Source organism: Oryctolagus cuniculus, chromosome 9, assembly GCF_964237555.1.
Source record: "Oryctolagus cuniculus chromosome 9, mOryCun1.1, whole genome shotgun sequence".
In the NCBI taxonomy this organism is placed as follows: domain Eukaryota; kingdom Metazoa; phylum Chordata; class Mammalia; order Lagomorpha; family Leporidae; genus Oryctolagus; species Oryctolagus cuniculus.
Window position 1 is genome coordinate 91,015,957 of NC_091440.1, and position 17,479 is coordinate 91,033,435.

Consider the following 17,479-nt stretch of genomic DNA (forward strand, 5'->3'; position numbering starts at 1 on the left):
ATCACGTTCAATGTTAGATTGTTTGGCTATTAAAATATAATTACTTCTTATAGAAGAATGCATTAAAAAAAAACTTTGTGCTTCTGCATAGCAATTTATCTGTTCAGACCTTTTCTTTTAAAATAAGGCAGTTTATTTCAAATTCTGCTTTCAAAAGACCGAGCAAAGTGCTGTCTGCAAATTATCATAAAGAAATCATTTGACTAACTTCATATAGCATGTGTATAATCATGTTGTTTTTCTTTTTCTAATTCCTGAATTGCCATAGTGACATTAGCTTGTAAAAATTGTTCTGGGGGACATAAATTGGGCTAATTTCCACAGTGGGTAGGCAGTATCCTCATATCCCTTAGATATTTCATTCTCCCTTAGGGTAAGTGTTAGTATAAAAGAGAAATTTTCTTGAACAAAATTTGGAAAATTTCAGAGGTTGTAATCACTGTATATTTAAGCAATAAGTATCTGAAATGTTTTTGGCATAAAAATTAATTTATAATGCTCTAACTTGTTTTATAAGTTTAAATAACTTTTCTGTCCCTTGATTTTGTATTTGTTGAATGATGAACAGACTGACATTAGCAAATCTGATACTACTTTACTAAGATAGATTGCTGATTGTCTGTTTAATAAAGTGGGTACATATTTAAAACAGATAATACAAAAATTTCCTGACTTAACCTTTTCCAGAACTACTTCTTTAGACACTTTTCCTATAAATGCATATTGTTGATTAAAAGGTGGTTAATCCTAACCATCTTTTCTTCTTCAGTGGTGCTTATTCCATCAACAGCAATAATGTTTTCCCCAAATGTCACTTATGTATATTTTACCAAATACCATAATTTCCTGCCATGATACTACTATTAAGCTATTTACGTTTCCTTCCTTTTGTACATTTTAGCTCTTCAAAGTGCAAATGTCTACATAATTTTGTTCTTAACATGATTGAGGATTTAGAGCTCTTTGTCTTGATTGCAATCCAATGGATTCTCAGGGGGAAAAGAAAAAAAATACGTATTGTATGAGAATGCTTTGTTCTGTGAAAATTACTTCACCTAGAACACGTTTCATTGATTCCTGGATCTCCTTAATTTTTGTGGTCTCTTTTGTTGAGAAAAAGGACAATGAAATGATTGCAGTGTACTTTTGCTTCTTGGTGATTTCTAATTATAGATAGCATCCTGTAAATATAACTTTATTTCTTGAGAAGTCTATTGAGATGCTATATTTTTCTGTTCTAAGAAGATTTTGCCAATTAAAATCGCCCAGTGAGAAACATTTACCTATTTTGAGGGAGATGGATTTCACATGCAAATGGAATCTTCATTAATGCATTTTTAAGGGTTTTTACTGTATTAGATAACAAGATATTAAAGGATTTTTCTAGGCAAGAAGCTCATTTTTTTCATAAAAAATACTTTTTGCTTAAATAAGAATTCATGTTTTTCCTTTATTACATGGAGTTGTTACCAGTGTGTGAAACATATTGAAACAGGAGGATGCATATTGTACTATGCATTTACGTTTATTATTGTTTCTCCCTGATGGAATTTCTCTCTGTCCTGGCAATTTGTCATTTGGGAAGGGGTTAACTCATTTATGCATAGAATTTAAGGATTACAGCATTGGAGAGGTGGCAAGTTTTGATTTGCACTATAATGTGGTCCATTTAATCTGAGATCTTACACCTATTTCAGTCTTAATTACTATAAACATTTACATTTTACCAATTATTTCCAAAATGTATTGTTATACATATGTCACTTGTGTTCTAAGCTAACATTGACTGTAGGATATAATCTCCTTGTTCCCCTCAAAATAGTCATGAAAGTGTACATGAAAATATTTTTCAAGAATAAATTTCTTTAACTAAATTACAATACTTTTGGATTTTCCCCCTTAATAAGCCCTTTACACACTTTGAAAAATGATTTTGAATATCATTTATTTTACTGTACTATTTTCCCTGGATTAGACTAGTTTTAATGTTGTTTTTCACTGTTTGAGTGATTTTGTGCTGCTGTTTCTGTGTGTGTCAACTACTAACACATTCTTAGAAGTCTAGAAGCTGATGTCCAGACATGTTAGCTCCATCAGCCTGAGTCTGAGAATAGAAACTGGCATTCTAGTTTGTAATTTTTTTTCTTTGCTTGGAAGCTAGGTGTTAGAATAACACCCCAAATAAGTGACTGTGGTTCCTTACCCTTTAATGAACTGGAAAGGCGATGTCCTTAAAATCTGGGCAGTTGATGTCCTCATTAAATACTGAATTCAGTTCATAACTTTGGGCTTTTTGAGAAAGAGAACCAAAGAGAAGCTGAGTTTTTTTGGGTTTTGGAGCATTTTGGATTTTTAGGATAGGGATGCTTAATTGATGAAGTCTATGCATATATTCCAAGATCTGAATAACTCTGAAATCTAAAATAGTTCTGGTCCCAAGCATATCGGATAAGTGATAATAAACCTGTATTAAGAACAGAACCAAAGAAGAGGACAGAGACCATGAGTTGTTGATGGCAGGTATAAATGCTAATGGCATATTTTTCTTTTGTAATGCAGTGAGAAAAACAATTATAAATCTTGCCAAGACTTTAGGTACTTTATTCTATCTGGGCTTCAGTTTCTTTATAAAATGAAGGCATAATTAGTTAAATTTACAGATTCACATTTGAATCCTGATTTATTCAGAGACATATTCTTGGAGAGGGGGAACATGTTTTAGATCTAGTGTTCTAAAAGCCCAATTCAGGTAATTCCTTGGAAGTAAACTGCACAAGTAAAAATTCATTATCACAAAATTCACTGTAGTGTTTGTTACATATTTCCTCTGTGTCAAAGAACTGGTGCTAACCCGGGTAGTTAGGGAGGAATAGAAAATTAAAGAGGAAGAGCGTGGTTGTGTTAAGGCTTGTAATTTGTACATTTAACCCCAAAGGAATATACAGAGGATGTGTTCATGACAGTTTAGAACAGTGAATATTTGTGGACACTTAAGTACACTAAAAGGCTATTATGGTCTAGGATGGTTTTCAGAGAGGACTACCACTACCTGTGAGAAGGTAAAACATGAGATTCTTCTAACTTCAACATGGTTTATAGCTGTGTTACAAATGGCTTGTAGAGCAATTTCATTTGTTTTGATGCTATCATTTTTTGGGCATCAGTCTTTATCTCTGGCTTTCAGCCCAATTCAATACAAGAAGGGTTAGGAGTATTCCCCAGAAGAGTAGACAGAACACCCATCAGGGTGAGTTACCCAACTTTTGGCTTAATGTAGTGTGGAGAGGACAAAATTCAGCATCTTGAAGCTTATTAGAACTCTGTACCAAGGATTTTTTTTCATAACAGTAGATTTTGTAAATAGAATTTCTCAGCTGTCCCAAGCTGTGGATGTGATATTCTTAAGCAAGATGAAACCTTTCCTTTTGTAGTATGTACTGTAGTTCCAAGCTGGTGTCAGCAGATGGCAATGGTGCATAGCACAAGGCTTTCATTTTGATACTACATGCTACAGTCCTTTATCTGAAACCCTAAGTGGTTTCAGGAATTCAGTATTTTCCTCCCTTTTCAAACATGATACATACATGCTGTAGATGACATAACAGTGTCTGGGGCAGCACCCCATCAACTGGAGGCTTCTGGAAAATTTGCATATTAGACTAAAAATACAGAGATACTTAGAACAGGCATACATAGAGGGCAACATAGAAGCATTAAATACTAAAACAAAAGTAAACTTTGCTTTTGTTTACTTTCCATCTTGCTTTGATAATTTTTGAAGAGCTGCAGTCATGTCAGAGTGAATCATTTATCCATTCAACACATAATTGAGTGATTATTTCTCTAGGCGCTAACCTGGATGCTGGGAACTAATAGGACGTAAGACCCAGCCCCTCTCAAGGATTTAATCTTACTGGGGAGAAACTGGAGTATGATGAAATAGAAGAATGAGATGGATGTGGAGCCTTACTGAGCACAATCACTTATATTTGAAGATGAAATAGGACAGGTGCAACCAGCTGTATCTCCCAACCAAGGTCCCAAACCTCTGTCATTCCAGTCTGTTTCCTGTTCTGGAAAGGTAGAGGTGCAGACTGGAAAATAGTGAATATCTACCCCTAGAATGTAATATAGGGAACATTTTTGTTCCCTGCTGTATCCTAAGCATCTAGGCTGGTACCCAGCCCATAATAGTTGTTAATAAGTGTGTTGAATGAGTCAATGATTGTAACTATTTACAAGTTAAGAGAAAATACAGGCAGTATTGGAAATGAGACCTATGATCCATGAAGTGCATCTGAGACGTCTTGCAGAGTTTGATGGCTTGTGGTATAAAGATGCAATAAAATTGGAAGAATAGAATAAAGGTATTTTCTTCATGAGACTCGTTTCCTATTTGTGTGCATTGGCTGGCAAGTGTAAAATAGATTTTTGTTTTCGGAGTTGGAGAAACCCTCCCCTGGGAGACTCAGAGAAGTTCCACGCTGTGGAAGTATTTGGTGCTGTTCTCTGTCTCCCATTATTCATAGACCACTTCTGAACTTCATCTACACTGAGCTCCAGAGTTGTGAACTGTAGGGAATACATGCAGGTAAGTGACTAGTCAAAGCTAGCACAGTGGAGTATTTGAAATACCCACTTCTCTGCTTGCTTGCCATTAGATTGAGGCTTCTTGGGGAGGGGGCGGGGGCAAGAGTTGCTGTGGGAATAAGGATAGTAGTTACTGAAGTGTTTTCTGTTTGCTAACCCAAAATGCTTTGTTGGTATTACCCCAATTTAAGGATCAGGGCCACACACTACTACATGTCAGAGCCAGGACCCACTTTAGGTCTTTGCTTGAGAGGCTGTGTGTGCTCCTGGCTGTTTCTAGAAGAGTCTCCCAGGCTACCCCTGTTGCTCGTGGACCTGTTCTCACATGCTGAGACACTAATAGGTGAGCTTGCAGCAAAGTTGGGGAAGGGAGAAAGCAGACGAATGAGCACCAGCGCCGCCTGCCCACCTCACAGCCACCACTGGCTGTGACCACAGAGCAGAGCTGGCAGTGGCTGCACTACCGTTCCAGACATCTCCAGCCCCACAGCTCTAACATGTCTGCCACCCTTAGATTCAGGAGCCACTAGTCTGTGAAGGACCAGCAAGTCAGTATTAGGCTTTGAAGACAAAGGAACATCAAGAGCTTTACAGAGGCACCTAGGATTTTGTTCACAAAATTCCAAAGACAGTACAAGTTTTTCTAATACAGGTCTGTGACTGAGAAGGATGGGATTGATTTTTATTATTTTTTTAAAGATTTATTTTTTTTTTATTAGGCAGAGAGAGAGATCTCCCATTTGCTGATTTACTCCCCGAATAGCCACAATGGCTGGAGCTGCGCCAGTCAGGAGCCAGGAGCTTCTGGGTCTCCCATATGGGTGCAAGGGCCCAAGGATTTGGGCCATCTTCTGCTTTCCCAGGCCACAACAGGGAGCTGGATCAGAAGTGGAGCAGCTGGGACTCAAACCAGCGCTCATAAGGGATGCTGGCACTGCAGGCGGCAACTTCACCCACTACGCCACAGAATGCTTTTTAAAGGAGTAGCTATTTTGCTTAATTGAGGTTCAAAGTTATTAATTCACTATCAAGATTGATTGCAAATGTTCATCTCTAAGAATTTAAGTATTTCATTTTGAAAATGTCTTTTCAAACAGGTAGGCACTGCCAAATACTGGTATCCATCCATGAGCATGATTTTAATCAAGCATAATTATCTCTCAGAAGGCATCGGTATAAAACTGTTTCTTTTCTTGATCTTTTCCTCTCAGCATGTCATTATGTTGCAGATTAATCACAAGTTAAATGAAATCTCAGTTGCACAATTAAATGCTTTTGAAATTCAGAAACTTCATTTACACGGTTGTGCTCTAAAGTACACTGCTGGAACTGTTTGAGATTTGCCAATGTGGGAATGGGATGTTGCTTTTAACTTCCGACAGCATGGAAAGCACACCAGCAGCTTGATGTTAGCTTGTGATTCAAGCAGCATTAGTAGTTGGAAATAGCTGCGGTATGCCTTGTGTATTAGTACTCTTTTGCCTTGTAATTTTAGACTTAGTTTGTAAAGAGATGTTATCTATCAAGTCTGCAACAAAGAGCTTATTTCGAAGCTGTTCAGTAATAGTGGTTGAGTGTAATTTGCTCATTCAGATATGGTCTTGGCACAAAACAGTACAGTGAAACCTTCTCACTGGTAAGCTGTGGAACGGTGTGGGAGGGCGATTCAGGTTATCCGTCTTGAGAAATTCATAGACCTGATGGTGACATCCACAAGAGGGAATGAAGTTCACCCTTGGCACTGCTGGTTCAGTAAGAGATATTTGCTGCACGGTACCTGCTGGTGCAGACTACTGTGAGCACCCTTGGGCTTTAACCACTTACATGTCAAGTAAGACTTTGCCTGCTTTGTATTTTTAACACCATCAGTTGTACCCATCTTAGCAGACTCTACTTTCAGGCTTTACTGAATGTTTTCTCCACTTGGAGATACTCTAGCCTGTAGTTACCTACAGATCTGTTCATCAAAGCAAATTCTTCTTGACATTTGACTCTTGGGAAAGACAACAGTCATATTGGTAAAAATCTTCGGACTCATCGAGAGTGAAGAGAAACCATTGGAAGACATCTGCCTTGTTTTTACATTTCTACAATGACTCTTAAAGCAACTTTTATTGCCAAAAGGCCAGTAATGTTACAAACAAGCTTATTTTCTCTGGATATATTTCTTTGGCTACTGCAATCAAATATAATTTATTTTACCATCATTAAACCGCTTTCCTTACTCAGCTAGCAAATAAGCTACTTGGAAACTTTGAGTTAAAGCCTCATTTGAAGTTTTCATTTTTCGAGGAAATTCTATTGGAATGAGTATGTATTAAATTTCCTAATTCTGACCATTGCTTTCTTGTCAGTTGGAGATCTTGAGATGGGTGCTTCATTTCGTAATGTTGATGGGTAATTGTGTTCTTTTAGCATAGCTAACTCTGTCACATAAACCCATCCTCCAATATGTGTTAACAGGTGACATCTGAAGTACAATTTTTTTTTTCTAAGTTTTTGTTTGTATTAAAGGTTTGTTTATTTATTTGAAAGGCAGAGTTACAGAAAGTTCTTCCATCCTCTGGTTCACTCCCCAAATGTCTTGCTTAACAGCCAGATCCGGGCCGGACGAACTCCATCTCTGTTTCCCACACGGGTGCAGGGACCCAAGCACGTGGGCCATCTTCCACTGCTTTCCCAGGTGCTTTAGCAGGGAGCTGAATCAGAAGTGGAGCAACTGGGACTCGAATCCACACCTGTATGGGATGCTGACGTCTGAGGTGGTGGCTTAATCCACTTTGCCGCGAACACAGGCCCGGAAGAATACTTTAACTGTTTTGACGTGAGGTCATTGGGTTGGTGAAAATAACAAAATGTTGGTGTGCAGCAACCCATATGGCACTTGAAACACTGTCGTGTTCTACCATCACTGCCATTGGTAGTATCCTAGCGCACCAAGCCATCGTGGGCACCACATCCTGCGTTGTCCCAAACATTCAGCCTCACGCTGGTAGTGCAGAAGCAGCCATCATTTCTTCAACCTTTTAATAAACATGGAAAGCATTGTTGCTAGTGTGCCATGCAGGAATAGAGGGGTAAGACCTGGCCTGCAGCCAGTAGTTTGCCAATCCCTGCTTAAGTTGCTGACCTTGCTTTCTACTTCAGTGGGAAAATCCATGCGGTTTTGGAGCAGTCAGAAGGGCTTCAATTGATCCCACCGTCACGCACACCTGTGCCTCAGCGTTAGTGCACTAACAAGCTGAACGCTGTTTTAAACTATCTCCCTCCATCTCACTCTCCCTTTAGTAGCAGAACTCCTCAAAAGAATTGTCCTGTCTTCATGTTCTAGTTCCTCTTTTGTTTTAAACTTCAAGAAGATTTTTGACCCCATGCTCTGCTAACTGCTCTCACCAGTCACCCCTGACCTCCATGTGGTTAGAGCCAGTGGGTAGTTCTTCCACCTGTTCCTAGCAGCATTCAAAACTGTGAATCATGTCTTCCTTTCTGAAACATACTTAAAATGTGGTTTCCAGTATTCTATTTTCTCCTAGTTCATAAATGTCCTTCTCAGTATTCTTTTCTGATACTCTTTGCCCTCTGATCTCTACAGCTAGTGTGTGCTATGAGCAGAGTTCTTGGGCCTCTTATTTAACTTAAACATTTGGGCTTCCAAGCAGTCTCAAGCCATCAATATACTGAAAACGCCACACATGTATGAAACGTGTTTCCAGCCTGAGGAGTGACCTTGTTTTGTGTAGTGCTTTGCCGGTATTAGTAAGGCAGAGGTCACAAAACATTTTTATAATGAGGGCCAGAGAATATTTTAGGCTTTGTGGGCCTCTTGATATCTTGTTGCATGCTCTTGGAGTTGTGCTGGATTTTTTTAAAACAGTCGTAATGAAGTTGTAAACATTCTTGACTCATTGGCGCTATATATATACATCAACAGCCTATGGACCAGATTTCCCCCCGGCGGCTGTCGTGTGCTGACATCCGCTGTAACTATTACAGGGCATTTGTGTCATCATCCCTCTTTCATAAATGGAAAAACTGAGGCACAAACAGTGTAAATAACTTGCCCATGCTCACCAGCAACTAGTGAAACAAGGGTTTTGACAGACAGTCAGGTTTAATCACCACTCTGCCTGGAAAGCTAAAATATGTCTGCAAAAGAAAAGCTCGCTACAGCAGAAATCTACTGATGGATGCGCCAGAACTCCGAAAAGTCTCCAGCATGGGCAGGATCAGGTACTCCTGCAGATGGGGCGTAGGAGATTGTTTAAAAGACTGTCCATTCAGTCCTTTCCAAGGTCCTCTCCCCAGCCTTTCCCCACACTCGGCCTCTAGCAAGACCGCAGCAGGTGTGGAAGTCTCCCCCTGGGAGGGCAGCAGGCAAGTCAGTAAGCTAAAGTGAGCTTCAGTCTTGGGCCAGGCTTCTGGCCCGTCAGGCAGAAGAAATGAGGATTGCTGTGGGCTGGGGTGAGGGGACAGACCAGGACGGGACAGAGATGCCTCGGTGGCTGACATCACAACCCTGCCCAGTGACCCCACAGTGACCCGCAGCAGTCAGCAAAGCCGCCCAGGCCCACCGAGCTTCCCCCCTCTCCACGACGGACTTGAGGAATGCTCTCTGTGGCAAAGTTGGAGGTAAACTGAGTAAAAAGTGGAAGAAGGCTGCAATATGTAGGAGGCAAAGCAAAGCTTTAAAAAAAATAGATTACATGCAGAAGCAGTTAGCAGGGGCTATGGAATAGGGATGCTAAGAAAGACTGGAAAACTTATGAGAGCAGAAATAAAGATTTCAGTAGACTGCATGACAGGGTTGGGAAAGTCTTACATGAAGTTGGGACAAAGTATGGAGGGGGAGCTTAGGATTCAACCCTGGAAATTCAGCATCAAACAACGGAAGTTCTAGAGAAAACAAAATACACAGGAGGAAACTGGCAAAGAAATAACATGGGAACGCTTCCTTGTGAGAAGAACAATCCAGGACAGATCATGAAATTTCAAAAATACAGATGTGAAGGAAAGAATCCAAAAGCCATAATATGGAAGAGGTCAGGAGTCCGGGTGGTCATTTGGCGTGGCAGTTAAGATGCTCCAAGAGACACTGGCCTCCCATATAGCAGTGGGCTCTACTTCTGATTCCAGCCTCCCAGTAATACACACCTTGGGAGCAGTGGGTGACAGCTCAAGTACTTGGCTCCCTGCCACCCATGAGGGAGACCCAGACTGAATTCTGGACTCCTGGCTTCAGCCTGGTCCAGCTAGCTGTTGTGGGCATTTGGGGAGTGAATCAGAGGATGGAGGATGGAGGATGGATCTCTCTCTCTCTACCCCCTCCCCCGCCTCAAATAAAATGAAAGTAAGGGTTTTTTTGTTGTTGTTTTGTTTTTTTAAAGATTAGGAATCAGACAGTCTTTGAGCTTTTTAATAGCAGTGCTGCAAGTTAGAAAATAATGCCTTTAAAACATTGATGGAAGGCCAGCGCCACAGCTCACTAAGCTAATCCTCCGCCTGCAGCGCCGGCACCCCGGGTTCTAGTCCCAGTTGGGGCGCCGGATTCTGTCCCGGTTGCTCCTCTTCCAGGCCAGCTCTCTGCTGTGGCCCGAGAAGGCAGTGGAGGATGGCCCAGGTCCTTGGGCTCTGCACCCGCATGGGAGACCAGGAGGAAGCACCTGGCTTCGGATCGGCGCAGTGCGCTGGCCGCAAACACCAGCCGTAGCGGCCACTTGGGGGGTGAACCAACGGAAGGAAGACCTTTCTCTCTCTCTTTCTCTTACTGTCTAACTCTGCCTGTCAAAAAAAAAAAAAAAAAAAAAAAAAAAAAAAAAAAGCCGGCGCCGTGGCTCACTAGGCTAATCCTCCGCCTAGTGGCGCCCGCACACCAGTTTCTAGTCCCAGTTGGGGCGCCGGATTCTGTCCCGGTTGCCCCTCTTCCAGGCCAGCTCTCTGCTGTGGCCCGGGAGTGCAGTGGAGGATGGCCCAAGTGCTTAGGCCCTGCACCCCATGGGAGATCAGGAGAAGCACCTGGCTCCTGCCTTCGGATCAGTGCGGTGCGCTGGGGCGGCCATTGGAGGGTGAACCAACGGCAAAGGAAGACCTTTCTCTCTGTCTCTCTCTCACTGTCCACTTTGCCTGTAAAAAAAAAAAAAAAAAAAAAAAGCCTCTGATGGAAAATTATTTCCAGCCTAGAATTCTGTATCTAGCCAAACCATCACGGGGAGGAAGAGCATTTTCCAAAACGCAAGTTTTCAGAAAGTGGACCTCTGAGATGCCTTTGTCAAGGTTCGCTAAAGAGGGGTCAGTGCTGTGGTGCCGCCACGCCATGTGGGCAGAGCTGCTATGAGGACCCCAGCAGGCAGCAGCCCAGTCTCGGCCTCAGCCCCTGTTCCCCCGTAGGCGCCTGTCTCCCATCTTAAAGAGAGCAGCTGTTCTCCATCCCTACAATGGCTGCATTCCTTACAGTTCTTTCTATTCCTCCTGGGAGTTCACTCCCTGGTTACTGGTTAAGCGTCCTTTATATTAACTTTTCTTTGTCAGTGTCACTGGTGTGGTTTCTGTCTCCTGCCTGGACCCTGACTGATCACAGATTGCTATCAAATGCCTGCAGCAGACTCACTGAGACCACAGCAGAAGGGAGACTGTGCATGTACAAGGGCCGTGTGGATGCCGGAGAAACTGCTCTTCCACAGTGACGAGTCAGCAGTTCACACAAAAGTTGAAAACTGGCACAGAGGATAAGACCCTGCTTGGGAGGCCTGCACCCCACATTGGAGCATCCAGATTGGAGTCCCATCTCTACTCTCCATTCCAGCCTCCTCCTAATGCATACCCCGAAAGGCAACAAGTGATGACTCAAGTTGATTGGGTCTTTGTCATCCTCATGGGAGACCTGGATTGAGTTCTAAGCTCCTGGCTTTGGCTTGGCCCAGCTATGGCTGTTGTGGATATTTGGAAAGTAAACCAATGGATGTGAGCTCAGTCTTTGTCTCTCTGCCTTTAAAATAAAATTTTTAAAAACATAAGTTTAAAAATAATCATTTTTTTAAACTCAAGAACATGCACTACTCTACAAGTATGTTTAGAAAAATGTAAGTAATGACCAGAAGAAAGAGCTAAATAATAAGACACTTACTGCCTCTGGAGAACAACAGGAATGGAATCAGGAGTGAGCCAGAGGCTGTTAGTTTGTTAGATGCCTTTTAGTACTACTTCATTTGTAAATTTAAAATGTATTACTTAGGGGCTGGCGCTAGCAACACCAGCATCCCTTATGGGTGCTGATTTGAGTCCCTGCTTCCCCACTTCCCATCCAGCTCCGTGCTGCTGCACCTGGGAAAGCAGTGGAAGATGGCCCAAGTGCTTGGGTCCCTGCACCCGTGTGGGAGACCCGGAAGAAGCTCCTGGCTCCCAGCTTCAGCCTGGGCTAGCTCTGACCTTTGTGAGGTGAACCAATGGATGAAAGATACCTCTCTCTCTTTCTCTCTCTGTCTCCGTCTCTGTCTCTAACTCTGCCTTAGAAAAAGGAAAAAGAGGGGCTGGCGCTGTGGTACAGTGGGTTAACGCCCTGGCCTGAAGTGCTGGCATCCCATATGGGCGCCAGGTCAAGACCCGGCTGCTCCATTTCCAATCCAGCTCTCTGCTATGGCCTGGGAAAGAAGTAGAAGATGACCCAAGTCCTTGGGCCCTGGTACCCACATTGGAGACTTGGAAGAAGCTTCTAGCTCCTGGCTTCAGATTTGCACAGCTCCAGCTGTTGCAGCCATCTGGGGAGTGAACCATCGGATGGAAGACCTCTCTCTCTGCCTCTCCTCTCTCTGTGTAACTCTTTCAAATAAATAAATCTTAAAAAAGAAAAAAGGAAAAAGAAAAAAAGTATTCATGGTAGCCAAAAGGTGGAAACCACCCAAATAACAGTGAACAGGTGGATATGCAAAATGTGGCAGGTAACACAATGGGATTTTTTTTAACTTTTATTAGTAGATATAAATTTCCAAAGTACAGTTTATGGATTACATTGGCTTCTACCCCTCCCCCCCTGCAATGACTTCCCTCCCACCCGCAACCCTCCCATCTCCCGCTCCCTCTCCCATGCCATTCACATCAAGATTCATTTTCAATTATCTTTATATACAGAAGATCAATTAAATATATATTGAGTAAAGATTTCAACAGTTTGCCCCCACACAGAACACAAAGTGCAAAATACTGTTTGAGCACTAGTCATATCATTAATTCACATTGAACTACACATTAAGGACAGAGATCCTACATGAGGAGTAGGTGCACAGTGACACTCTTGTTTAAGGCATCAGTAATCTCCCCAGGCTCTAGTCATGAGTTGCCAAGGCCATGGAAGCCCCCTGAGCTCACCGACTTTGATCTTATTTCGACAAGGCCATAGTCAAAGTGGAAGTTCTCTCCTCCCTTCAGAGAAATCCCATCAAGGTTGCATGTACCAATGCCATCTCACTAGTCCAAGTGATCAATTTCTGGTCACAATAGATCATAATGATAGGTCTAATAGTCAAAGGGATCACATAAACAAGATTAGTGTCTGCTAATACTAACTGATAGAATAAAAAAGGGAGAGAACGATCCAACATGGGAAGCCGGGTACACAGCAGACTCATAGAATGGCAGATGTCCTAAACAGCACTCTAGCCTCAGAATCAGCCCTTAAGGCATTCGGATCTGGCTGAAGAGCCCATGAGAGCATTTTAGGCATGGAAAGCCAAGACACTCCGGCAAAAAAACAAAACAAAACAAAACAAAAACAAAAACAAAAAACCAAAAAACCTAAATGAAAGATTTCTGTGAGTGAGACACCAGTGGAAAGAACGGGCCAAAGAAGGGATTTTTTTTTTTTTTTTTAAGATTTATTTATTTGAAAGGGTTAGAGAGATCAATCCGATGGTTCACTCCCCAGATATCCTCAACAGCAGGAGCTGTGCCAATCTGATGCCAGAAGCCAGGAGCCAGGAGCCAGGAGCCAGGAGCCTCTTCTAGTTCTCCCATGTGGGTGTAGGAGCCCGAGGACACGAGCCATCTTCTACTGCTTTCCCAGGCCACAGCAGAGAGCTTGATGGGAAGAGGAGCAGATGGGACTAGAACTGGCACCCATATGGAATGCCGGTGCCTCAGGCCAGGGCTTTAACCCACTGTGCCACAGTGCTGGCCCCCACAATGGGATATTGTTTAGCCTTAAAGAGAAAGGAAATCCTGACATGCGCCACAACATGCATGAATGTTGAGAACATTATGCTAAGTAAAATAAACATATTTTGTCAGAAAAGGACAAATGCTGTATGGTTCCACTTATGTAAATAGTCAACTCAGAGAGAAGTGAGCTTCTCCTCTCTCAGCTCCCAGTTTTGACTTGGCCCAGTCCTGGCTGTTGTGGGCATTTTGGGGAGTGAACCAGCGAAGGGAAGATTTCTTTCTGTCTCTGTGTTTCAAATAGAAAAGAAAAACACACCCTGCTAGAAAAAAATACAGTTAACATGGCAAACTTCGCATGCAAATTTTTCCACAATAAGAAAAATGTAATAAAATCATTGCATTCAAAATGATTGACTCCTAGAAAGAACATCAATTCATACCTCATGATTTGCAATGTTAGCATCTGTTGAGTAAGTTAGGCATTAGCTGGGCAAAGACATTTTGGGTATTTCATTTTATTTATGATTTCCTCTCTATCTTATGGAGTACATGGCCACTCCCTTGCTTCCTTTGTTTCCTGCATTATCTACACCAGACAAGAACACTTCTGCACAGAGAGGTTTTCAGGTCGCTGCACTTTGGGACTTGCTCAGGGGACACGTTAGCCTGCGACGATCCAAGGGCCTCCTGTGTGGCAGGAATGAAGAATCCAGCCTCAGATCATCCTCTGCTAATGGGAGAGACGGGCAGAACCAAAGGGCCCGAGGGGCAGAAGCCTGGGATGGACGAGGGGGTGCCCTGGGGAGAGTCGCTGTGTTTGAAGCCGGGCTCTCTCGGCCTCTGTGGGACACGCGTCCTCCCAGGCTCATTCCCACGCCGATGGCCCCCGCGGCTCCCCAGCACCGGCTTGCCCCGGCCTGGGATGCGCAGGTGCTCCCGAGGGACCGAGTGGCCTCACCGGCGCTCGTGGAAGGGGTGGACAGGTGCGCCCCCACCCGGTAGCCTGTGCTTCGCAGCTGTCGGCAGACCTGCAGCTGTGGCTGTGAGTGCCAGGAGGCCCCTCCGTCCCCGCCAATGGCTCTGCTGCAGCCCTGTCTCTCCAGGTCGAGAGACGTGCTGTCCTTGCCGCCGCTCCGACCGCGGCCGCCCTGTGCCCACCCTGCGGCCTCTGTGGGCGCCCTTCGCGCTCCACCCCGCCGGGAACCGTTGCGGCAGGGTTGGTCCCTGGCTGCCTATTTCTTACCGCAGAGGGGTTTGTAGGATTAGCTAGCATCTTGGCAGCTGGGAGTTTATGAGGCTGAGTTGCCAGCTGGGAAGGAAAGGAGCGTGCGGTACAGGTCCTGGGGACTGAGCCGCAGCCCCAGCTCGGAGAGGGGCGGTTAGCACAGCTGGCTTTGAGCTGCTCAGGGCTGCAGCTGTGTGTGTGGGTGGGTGGGTGGGGGCCACTAATTATCTGGCACCTCTTTAAATAATATATATATTTTTTAAAGATTTATTGTATTTATTTCAAAGACACAGTTACAGAGAGAGGTAGAGACAGAGAGAGATCTTCCATCCTCTGGTTCACTCCCCAATTGGCAGCAACGGCGGGAGCTACACTGATCTGAAGCCAGGAACCAGGAGCTTCTTCCGGGTCTCCTACACGGGTGCAGGGGTTCAAGCACTTGGGCCATCGTCTACTGCTTTCCCAGGCCTTAGCAGAGAGCTGGATTGGAAGAAGAGCAGCTGGGACTAGAACCAGCTGCCCATATGGGATGCCAGCACTTCAGGCCTGGGCTTTAACCCGTTGCACCACAGCACCAGCCCCTAAATAATATCTTTAAAATACTTGCTCAATTTTTATTTAATAAGTGATGCTGACCTGACGCTGGTGACAGTGAGGGCTCATCCTCTCCCTAATGATCTGAAGGCCTCTGATTTGCACATCCCACTCACAAATGGCTCCAGGTTCACCTGGGTGCGTGGGGGGAACCTTCCACTATGCTGTAGGTAGCCCTGGGGCCTCACCTTCCTTCCAGATGGCTGATGAAAGTCTGCCTGCCTTCTTTCCTTCCTCCCTCTCTTCCCCCCTTTCTTCCTTTTTAAAGATTTATTTATTTTAAAGACAGAGAGAGAGAGAGATATTTTTCATCCCTTGATTCACTGCCCAAAATGACTGCAGAGGCCAGGGATGAGCCAGGCCAAAGCCAGGAGCCTGGAACTCCATCCGGGTCTTCCATGTGGGTGACAGGGGCCCAGGCACTTGGGCCATCTTTGGCTGCCTTCCCAGGCGCATTAGCAGGGGGCTGGACAGGCAGCAAAGCAGCTCCGATGCTGGGGTCGCTTGCACTGATGAAAGCCCTGCTTCCCACCACTGTGCTACTCTCAGCTGGAAGGGGTCCCGCCAAGGTCAGTGTCCTCGCTGCCTGATTTCTGGTCCTGTCTCAGCTCCTTTCCTTAGCATGGCATCCTGCAGCCTGGCTGATGGCTTGCTTCTGGCTCTGGGGGAGGAGTCTGGCTTTGTGGCAGGTGACAATACCCAGCACACAGTCGCAGCACTTCAGGGCTACCAGCTGTTCAGGAGGTTGACTAAACTCACAGAATTCTCTAGATGAGAGTTTGCAAGCGTGAAACTGTGTTCTTTTTCCTGAACCTGAAGGGGGCAAAAATGAAATAATCTAGGGAGTAGGGGCAGGTGTCTGGTCTAGGGGTTAAGATGCCAAGTGGACATCGTGTCCCACGCCATAGTAACTGGTCCCATGCCCAGCTCTGGCTCCCGACTCCAGCTTCCTGCTAATGCAGACCCCAGAGCAGCAGTGCTGGCTACAGTGATGGGGCCCCTGCCCCCGACGTGGGAGACCTGGATTGAGTATAAAAATAAAGAAGCATTATCTTTTGTGTCTTGAGCCCCTCAGGGTCTTCTTGAGTACCCTCCTTTGGGTCAGAAAACAACGTTTGATGCAAGCGGCTCCACATTGAATGCCTTGTGTAGGGGACTTCGAAACATCTGTGGACAATGGAATTGAAAGATGTTTATTTTGCTGCAAAAATCCATGCATGGCTGTTTCTCATAGCAAGCAGTTTCCGTGAAGACCCCCTACTGTGTGTGGCTTGCACAAATTCTGCAGCCCAAGTAAACCCCCTCTCCGAATTCCATTCTCCATGGACTTTTCCAAGAGCCCTCGTGTCGGTCAGACTTGATTTTCACTATCTTTCCCCAGTGCTGGCGGGCCCTCTGACCGAACCGTGCCGGCTGCCAGGGACTTGGGGGCGTGGCCACGCCCCCTCCCCGCTCCCTGGAGGAAGAAGCAGGTAACTGTAACTGAAATCTCAGCTCTCTGGGAAGTGCCAGGAGCAGCCAGATCTAGGAGTTTTGCTCAGAGACTTGCGTGTGAAGAGCCAGCCCTTGTGAAAGAAGAGGTGGCAGCTTCAGCTCTCTGCCTTCTCTCTTCTTCTCTCCCCACAGTCTGGTGATGCAGCCCAGAAGCTTCTGTGTCGGCGCGTGGTTGTGCTCACGCAGAGCTGAGCCGCGAAAGGCTGATGGAGACACTTTCTGGCGAAATGCAGGGGATCAGGGCCACGAAGCAGAAAGAAAGGAAAGAGCTTTGTGCGGGGGATGGTGGGAGTCCCGGTGACTTTATGGAACTGAAACATCAGCTTTCTGGACCTGTCGGTAAAACATTTTTCTTTCTCCTTCCTGTCAATAAAATATTCTGCCTTGAGATTTTAAATATTTCAAGTCTTTTTTTTTATAAAACCAGTA